This window comes from Pyrgilauda ruficollis, unplaced genomic scaffold (genome assembly GCF_017590135.1).
Source record: "Pyrgilauda ruficollis isolate IOZ18807 unplaced genomic scaffold, ASM1759013v1 scaffold49, whole genome shotgun sequence".
NCBI classification, from domain to species: Eukaryota; Metazoa; Chordata; class Aves; order Passeriformes; family Passeridae; genus Pyrgilauda; species Pyrgilauda ruficollis.
In genome coordinates this window covers 1493950-1503378 of record NW_024526488.1, presented here as the reverse complement: position 1 = coordinate 1503378, position 9429 = coordinate 1493950, and positions in this window count along the sequence as shown.

The following is a 9429-nucleotide window of genomic DNA, read 5'->3' as shown; positions in this document are numbered from 1 at the left end:
TTCAGTTCTAAAGCACTTGGGAAATAAATTTCCTCTAAAATGGGAAACTGCCTACCAAATAATGAGCATTTATAAAATCTAAATAATAACAAACATCTTTAGCTAAGCAAATTCCTGATGCAGCCTCTGCACTAGTGAACTAAAAAAGCTTCACCCTTTTCAAACTACTCTTACAATCTGATTTTGCATTTATATTATAATAGAAAAGTCAATACATTTCTGATGTAAAAATTAGCAAGAAAGTCAAGGGGTAAAAATCAGCTTCCAGTGAGCAAAGTACAGGTTGAGAAAGTACAGGCGCCATCAACTTAGAGCTAAGCATCCCATGAAGATGGAATATACTGGTGTGCTCTGGATATAGTGACATTTAAGAGTACAGAAATAACAGAAAACGAATATGTGCACACCCATAAAAATGTATTTACTCTTCATTTATAAAAACATACCAGCACAGAAATCCATCACAGGCCGTGCTTTGAAAAACTGAACAGGAAGCTAAAAACTTGGTCCTAAATCACTGCTCTTAAATGAATACCATTTCAGTGACTTCTTTTGATCACAAAAAGAGCACTGAAACTGTCAAAAGAATGTACGTGACTCCCAATTTGTGCAAATACTCAAACGTTACAATCAGTTCATGTGACTGCCAAAATAAAATTATCTTATTCAGCACAAAAGCCAACTTTGTAAATTCAGAGTTATATTTTCAATTCCATAGTGACAAAAGTGCATCCTATTGTGACTGTGCAGCCCAGAAAGAAATGGGAAATGGACCTGGCACACTGCACTGCCTATGAATTATTAATTTCCTGTAGAAAATCCCTAGCAGATTACTCCTTCCTTACAAAAGACATAGGAAATTAAGACTTTTCATAATGGGAATTTCTGCTAAGCAGTAATCACCTCAAATAACTGTAAAAGATATCAGCATCCTGCTGCAATACGTGGTTCCCACATTCTAACGTTTAGACAAGGCAGAGAAATATTTCAGTCCCATTACACCTCAGCCTCAAAGAAACTTTGCAATTTAAGCCACAAGAACCTCTAGGTTTATCTGTTTACATTCAATGTGTGATGTTGCCAAAATACTGTGATGAATTTCAATACTGTTTACAAAACAGTTTTCTAGATACTGTGAACAACAAATTCTCTCAAGGATTTCTTCTTCCATATTTCGAATCTTTTTTTCTTCTGAAAGCCCCAATTATCTGTGAGTTGAGAACTGTTGGCTGTATGCTGTTGGCTAACACACAATGTTTGTGAAGAACACGTCACTGATGTCTTCACTTGTCTGAGCCAACAATGCTGTAAATGCCCTCTCAGGACAGCAGCACTGCCTTAAAGCACAGAGCAGAGAATGATCTTTATTCCCCGGACAGCAGAGCCTACAAATAGAGAGTTGCCAGTGCAGTGTGTCAGAAATGTGTTTTATGTATTGTATATCTTAGTGAAGCCTCATCTTTCCTGGACCACAGCTGGAAACTAATAGCATGGAAGTCTAGTCTCAAGCACAGCGGAAAGGGGTCATTAAATGTCAGGTTTAAAAGCAGGTCCCACAAGAGTTCTAGGTACTGTAAGAACAGTCACACACGTTCATCTAATGTCAATATTGAAAAGCATGGGCAGGCAAAACTGCAGGGCTGACCTAAGGCAGCACTCCTAAGCTCAAGGGATAAAGCCTACTTTCCCTGTTACTTTATACCAGGATGTCTGTCTCTACCCAGGCTGTAGTTCACAAAGCTCCTTTACGGAGCTGTAACGGTATCTATGCCAGGACAATAATAATATTTGAATTCTTAAATATAATATTTAATGTTATAATATTTGAATTTTTAAAACAACTTATACATAGTCTATTCCCTAAAGGTTAAAGAATACCACCTCATCTAAGCAGATCCCCCCAAAGCTAAGAATCTATTTCTTCAATAAGATCTGTTCATAAGCAGATCACTCATTTGCTTTGCAACTGAGAACAGGAACTACCTAACCTATTCAAATACTTTCTCCTCCATCTGTTGAATGACAAAGGGTTTCTCACCTTTTCAAAGCACTTTGAGATCTACTAGATGAGGAACACTGTAGATGTTTCATGCAGTTCCAGCTGCAGAACAGGAGATAGTTGTAGCATGACTCAATAGCATCAGAAGTGGAGAGGTCAAGCTGTAGCTATTATGGTCCAAGTATACTAATACTCTGCTAAGAGAAATCCTCTCTTTAAAATACATCTATGAAGAAAAGTACCTACTTCTGGCTTTCTAAAAAACAAAACCAAACAAAAAACAAAACCAAACAAAAAAAATCCCCCCCACAGCTTTAGTGCAAGATTTGATATATACATCAGGAGATGCATCCAATGTTGGTCTTGCTGATCTGTCTGCAAAACACATAATATTTCATAATGCTCATTATTTGAAAAAACAAATTGGGTTTTAGGTTGGTTGGTTTGGGGATCTTTTTAGAGATGAGACAGTTTAAATTGCTTTAATTCCACATGTACTAGTGGAATGGGCTAACTCCTTTATTCCATTACAATGGCACTAAAATGCAGACAGAACAATTCTGGAAGAATTCTATGCTATTAAGACAAAGTTAATAAAATAGTTACTAAACATGTGGTCAAAGTTTTGTAAGCACAAAAATTGCCAGGTTGGATTGCCCCATACCAATTTTTATGTTTTTATTTAAAAGGTGAGATTGCACATAAATGTGGATTGCTGATTAAACAAAGACTCTTCCAAAAAAAAAAAAAAATTCCTCCTCTCCACGTGATTTACAAACTCAATCTCACAAGATGCATACTCAGGGCTGGAGGAAAGACAAGTATAGTTTATCTTGGGTCTTCTTATACTTTTGGATACAGTTTGAATTTATGATGTAAGACATGCTAACAAGCACTGGGGATTATTTTAAACAGGGGACAGAATAAATAAATAAATAATAATGATAATAATAAATAAATAATAATAAATAATTCTTAAGTATTGAGTTTCTCTGCAGACATTAAGAGATTTTCCCAATAATACATCTCATAGTCAATGCAAACATAAACACTAAGAAACCTTGGTTTCACAATTTGAACACATTTACAACAATTCTATTTACCAACTTTACCTGTTAAAACCAGAAAGATCTTAAGAGATTTCTTACCTACTAATTACAACAGGAAATTCCAAGTCAGAATTTCCAAAATCAGAATTTCAGAGTTCCCTTTTGAATTTCATTCTTGACCCATTTTGTGACTTGTGGAGGGCACAAGGGGCAATAAAGGAATCACCCAAGCCCCTGTGCAGAAAAACATTAGTTTATTTGCAGGCATTTTGGTAATTAGAAGTGGCTTCAGAATGAAGTTAAACTGGCATAAAAGTTGCTTTACTAGCCATCATCTCTCCTAGATTTACATATCCCAGTATTAAACCTGAGCTTTTTTTTTTCTGTGCTATTCATGTGAACATAACAGGAAAAGGTATTCCTTCAGATTGCTTATAGAGTTAGGCACGCTACTTTTGAAATTTACTCCTGATTTTGATAAAAATTGTTATTGTACTGTATTATGCACAAGCAAAATTAGACGCTTTTTTTTCTTAATAGCAACTTAAAAAAAAAAAAAAAAAGACAATTCTAAAGTAACAATGTGAAAAATAAGCGTGAGATAATAGACATTTTGCACATGCATTGCAGCTATGCTTTAAGCTGCCATGCGGTTGACTGGGGGCTCTACAGCAGGGAAGTTGCCCTCGGGACCGCAGCTCCGCTCCGCAGCGCCCGGCGGCCGCGCCTGCCCGGGCGCCCTCGCCTTGGGCAGCAGCGCCATCCAGCGGCTGTGCGGGAGCGGCACAGCCTGCGCGCCGCTTCATCCCAAACCCGCCTCCAGCTCCCCACGCGGGCCAGGGAAAACACCACGGCAAATACCGTGCTTTCCGGGACACACACAAGGGATAGGCAGCGGATCTTTTCTAAACTAACAGGACAAAATCCGCGGCTATAAAAGTGCACACATTTTCGCTACCGTCCATGTTTTTCTGAGAATGCTGCTCAGGGACGGTGCTGGGAAGCGGCAGAATGAAAACTGCTAAGAGAATGATAAAGTGTTAATAAATGGGAAACGGTTGTGGATATAGTTACACAAGCCCTGTTACCCAGCCCTGGCAGTGAGACTTTCTCCAGTTGCTATGGGAGTATTTCATCAGCATCATCGTCCTGGCCGGGTGCCCCAAACAGAATCCCACAAGGACTGAGGTGAGCCACTAGCTCACTTTGAAGGATACATGAAAGAATATTTTTTATTGTTGTTTGTGGCACTTGCTGTTAATGAAGCATTAGCTCAGAATATCTCCATTTTTTCCTGTTTTCACTGTACTAACCAAATCATATGAATATTGATTAGATTACATAAACTGTCTCCTGTCCTAGAAGCCAATGCTACTCATGAAAATAAACATACTAAGACAACAAGAATAAACAAACAAAAATGGGGCAGGAGAAAATTCAAGAACAACCCAATCTTGTTACATGTAGCAATTCCAGGTCATAAGAAGAGCATAAAACAAAGAAAAGCTGGCAATAGTTGGGTTTTTTTTTAGCACAGAAAAATTAAAAATCAAGATTTAAAAAAAAAAAAAAAAAAAAGCACAGCTCTTTCTTGGGAAAAGGCATAAACCCTCTCAGATCCTACCAAAAGCTAGGAAGGGAATTAAAGCACTGTCCTAAAATAATAATATAAAAAACCCCCAAAACTTAACAAAGCAAAAACCTACCTTGAAATCATAAGAGCTACAAAACATACAAAGTGACAGGACTCATCAAATCACAGCATTTTCACATAAATGAAGAATGAGAAAAAAATTTCCTGTCTGAAAATAACAGGTTGTGTTCGCAGAGGTAAATCAGATGTAGTCTCCTCTTCTGCCTGCAGATGCCATTACTGGATCAAATTAAATCGAAACTGCAGCTTGCTCTTTTCCTTCATCTAGAATTTTCAAGCAAGTACTAGAAGAGTTTATTTATCCTTAATTTCTAAGACTAATACACATTATTTAAAAAGCATAACTAGACTGCACTTTCTTCTAAAAGCTCATTTACACACAAAGTGTCTCAATAAAGATAGGCTCAAACTGGGTACTCTCAGAATCATTATGCCTTTTTATTAATTAACACTGTTTTTAAAATAAAGTACGGAACTTAATAACTATTTCTTATTCATCTCTTAAAGTGACTTCCATTGTAAAGAGGATGTATTTAATTGGTTAGATTTTTCTTAGTTTTGTGTTTTCAAATTAAACTAGGGTACAGCAGTCTGAGTACCCTGCCTCTCCACTTTACATTTAAATTAAAACAAACACCCCTCCTTTTATGTCAGTCATTAAAATCCATGGGTCAAGTACCTATAGTTCCAATTACTTTTTACCTGAAAGCTGACTGAAGAATAATTTCCTGAGGGGAAAAGAGCAGAAAAATCAGCCAAAAGAAAAAAAAAAAAAGCCCCCACACCAACACAACAACACACAAATCACAGATTACATCAATACATATAACAAAGTAAATTCATCATGACTGCAGAAAACAATACATCTCAGTCAGGTGTCTAAACATTCCTTCATAGCACTTCCCACACCTCCCACATGTTCCTGACTTTCTCACTCAGTTTCTTTCAGTGTCATGGAGCTGAAGGCTGTATATTTAAGAACTCCAAAGCCTTTGGAGACCGAATTTAGTGCTTTTAGCAGAAGCATGACTTCAGCTGCTGAGTAGGTTTCAGCCTGAACCATAAAAGTTCCGTCTGTATAAGTGTGTGTGAATGGTTCTATGGGTACCTGTGGCTGTGGATGAAGAAACAGTAGCTAGAAAACAGAGCCAAAAAGAGGCAGTGTACATGCTGAGGTGCCTGGCACATCAAAGTCTCACCAAAGCCAATCTGAGCCTCCACCTCAGAGTCAGAAGCTCACAGTTGTTGCTCCAGCCTTGCAGCCATGAGTGATTTTTATGTCTGGGTGCAAGTGTGAAGGAGAAAGTGAAAGTACTGTGTGAACAGTTACCTGCTGGAAGTAAACATATTAATTCCATTAATAACAGTTAATGAAAGGTGTTTGAATAAATACTGGTTGTGATGCCAGTTCCTTGCCATTGATAGTTTCTAGATACACTAGCCTATAGTTATAAATATACCTTACCTTGTGGTATGTTCCATCCACAGATGGCTTGGGCCTCAGCTAGGAGTGTTGATGTGTTAATGCAGCACGGTGTGAGAGCTCTGGCTCGCTGCTGATGTATGGGCACTGTATGGATCGTGAGAATGAGGCACTTCTGTGATGTATAACTGCAACAAGGGCACCAAGCTGAAGAAAACGCTAGCAGAAGTAGGTTTTGTCAACACCTTACTAAAATAGTGCATTAACACTCTAAAATAGTGCATTAACAATGTGGGTAAGAGAGGGATTGATTAGGGGCTGGTTAGCACAAAGAAAAAAAAGCAAACAAAAAACCAGCAAAAAAACCCCAAAACAACAAACCCCAACTGAGCAGAAGGAAGTTATTGGCACATTTTCACTTATCCTGCAAAAGCTAAATTTCTTTATTAAGATGGCCTTCCAATACCTCCGTTAAAAGTCTATCAAAAACTCATTAGTTTGCATGGTCACTTTCTGAGTTTCCAAAATGCTAAAAAACTCGAAATCATTTTGAGTTTTAAGTTTATGAAAAACTTGGTTTTCAGTTATAGAAAGGGGAAAAAATCTCATAACAATACAGAGAGCTACAAATCTTAATATGTTTTCTGAGCAATGCTTCTCATTAAATACAAGAACAAAAGCTAACATAATTAATCATGTGAGCAGGTGGAATATCACTAACACCTGAATGTAATTTTGCAGTGAACACCTGACACAATACCACAATCTTGACTAGCAGATATTGAAAGGAATTGACTGTTCTGACATTAATAGGCATAGATTAGTTCATGAGCACTCAGTCTACAGATGTGTGCTGTTACTTGAGGGAAGTTAATATGTCTTGGTAGAGAAAAGAAATTTTAAGTAGGTAAAGAAATTGTCTGGTTTGTTTCTCTTGTAAGCTACAGAAAACTCTTCTTACCAACATTTCATATTTTGACATTACAATATTTTCAGCAAGAAAGCAACACTCTCAGTGACAAAGGAAGGTCTCAAAATCAACTGAAGGAAATTAAGAAGAAATTTACACTTGAAGTTGTAAAAATCAGTGTACATGATGTAGTTTTACTCTTTACATTTCCCATGCTTAGATACACAACACAGAAGAATCAGCTATGTTTTAAAAACTTCAGACAAATACAAAATTACATATTTACACAAGTAGAAATATATCAGGCTTCTCTTAATTTTTAAAGCATAAAAATCTGAACAACTTGGTATACCTTGAGCAAACTTGCAAAGGCCTTAACAGTAAGAAAGCAATTAAGCATCACACCTCACGTGAGAGGGAAACTATTAACCATAAAAAAAGTGCTGTGTGGTTTTGGTGACAGAACTGCACTGCTAGACATTTTTTGGGAAAGTACTACAATGTACTAGTCTTTTGGAAATACATATGTGGGTTACTGGAGCAGCATATTTACCTTCCCCATTTCCTCTTCCTCAGAAAAGCACAAAAATCACTGAATAACAGCATCAACTGGAACTAAAATTTTCAAAATAAAATTATTATTATTTCTACTGCAGTCTTCTCACATAAGAGTTCCAAGAGCCTGACATGTCCTTCAAGACTGAAATTCTCAAGATGTTGAACATCTTCCTTTGGAAGAAGAGATTTCAGCCATGAATATCCACCTTGGAAGCTGCCCTGGTTTTGGCTTAGGTGGGGTTAATTTTTTAACTTTTTTTCAAGGTAGCTTGTATAGGACAATTGTTTAGATTTGTGCTGAACACAACGATAAAATAGAGAATTTTTTTTTTTAATTGCTGAGCAGAAGTTATAAAAGCCAAGGCCTTTTCTGCTTCTTGTACTGCCATGCTGAGGAAGAGGATAGAGGTGCTTGGGAAGCGGGGAGGACACAGCTGTGATATTCCAGACCATGTGACATCATATTCAGTATACAGAGGGGAAGAAGAAGGAATGGGGGAACATTCAGAGTGATGGCATTTGCCTTCCCAAGTAACCATTGCATGTGATGGTGCCCTGCTTTCCTGGGGATGGCTGAACACCTGCCTGGCCAAGGGAAGTAGTGAACTGATTTCTTGTTTTGTTTGGCTTGCATGCACAATTTTTTTCTTTTCCTATAAAACTGTCTTTATGTCAGCCCCTGATTTTTCCCACTTTTACTCTTGCAATTCTCTCCCCAGTCCCACTGGGAGGCAGTGAGCATGCAGCTGTGTAGGGCTGAGTTACCAGCTGGGGTTAAACCACAACAGTTCATTTTGATGCCCAACGTGGGGCTCAGAAGGTTCGAGATAACAGCTTTGATTGGAATGTGTTAGATGGAATGTATAGCTGTTATTGCTCTTTGGCTGCTCCTGTGCTTGCCCTGGGCCCAATGCCTTACAGTACATTAGTGTTGTGCTCATCTGTGGCTGCTTTTTGCTTTCCCTCTGTTGTGCTGCTGATCCCCTCACTCTGCTGTGCTTGAGGACATTTTGAGGTGATGCACAGGGACTGGCACATGGCCAGGGCATGGCTGCTGTTTCTGTGCTGCTGTACTGGACATACTGGAACTCCAGTGTGAACACAAGTCAGAGGGACTGGGACCTGTGGATGGGTCCACATGGAAGCAGAGATCCACATGCAGCCCATGGAGGAGCCCACACTGGCACAGGTGGGCCTGATGGAGGGAAAGCCAGGGTAAGCCAGTGATGGAGTAGGCTCATGACAGGGACCTGTGGACATGTGAGAAAGGAGACCATGCTGGAACAGGTTTGTTGGCAGGACTTGTAACTCTGTGGGAGACCCAAACTGGAGCAGGCTATCCTGAAGGACTGCACCCTGTGGAAGGGACCCACACTGGAGCAGTTCATGAGGAACAGCAGTCTGTGGGAAGGACCCACAACCCCGTGCTGGAGCAGGGGAGATGCTCCAGGCATGGGACCAGAGATTCGCCTGCAGCCCATGGGGAAGACCATGGGAAGCAGTGAATTAATTCCTTGTTTTGCTTTGCTTGTGTGTGTGGCTTCTGCTTCTCCTATTAAACTGTTTATATTTCAAGCCAGGAATTTTCTCACTTTTACCCTTCTGATTCTCCTCCACTGATGGGGAAGCAAGGAAGTGGCTTTGTGGCGCTCAGCTTCCAGATGGGCTTAAACCACAACAGATGCGTTGATGTATAGGAAAAAACCTTAGCTTTTACCTTAGGAATTTCTCAACACTGCTGGCTTGTTAAACAATGATAACAAGCACGAGGAAGTAGTGGATTGGGAAAATCTCTACAACCTGGGATAATTTATATGTTATTTAGGAACAGATATG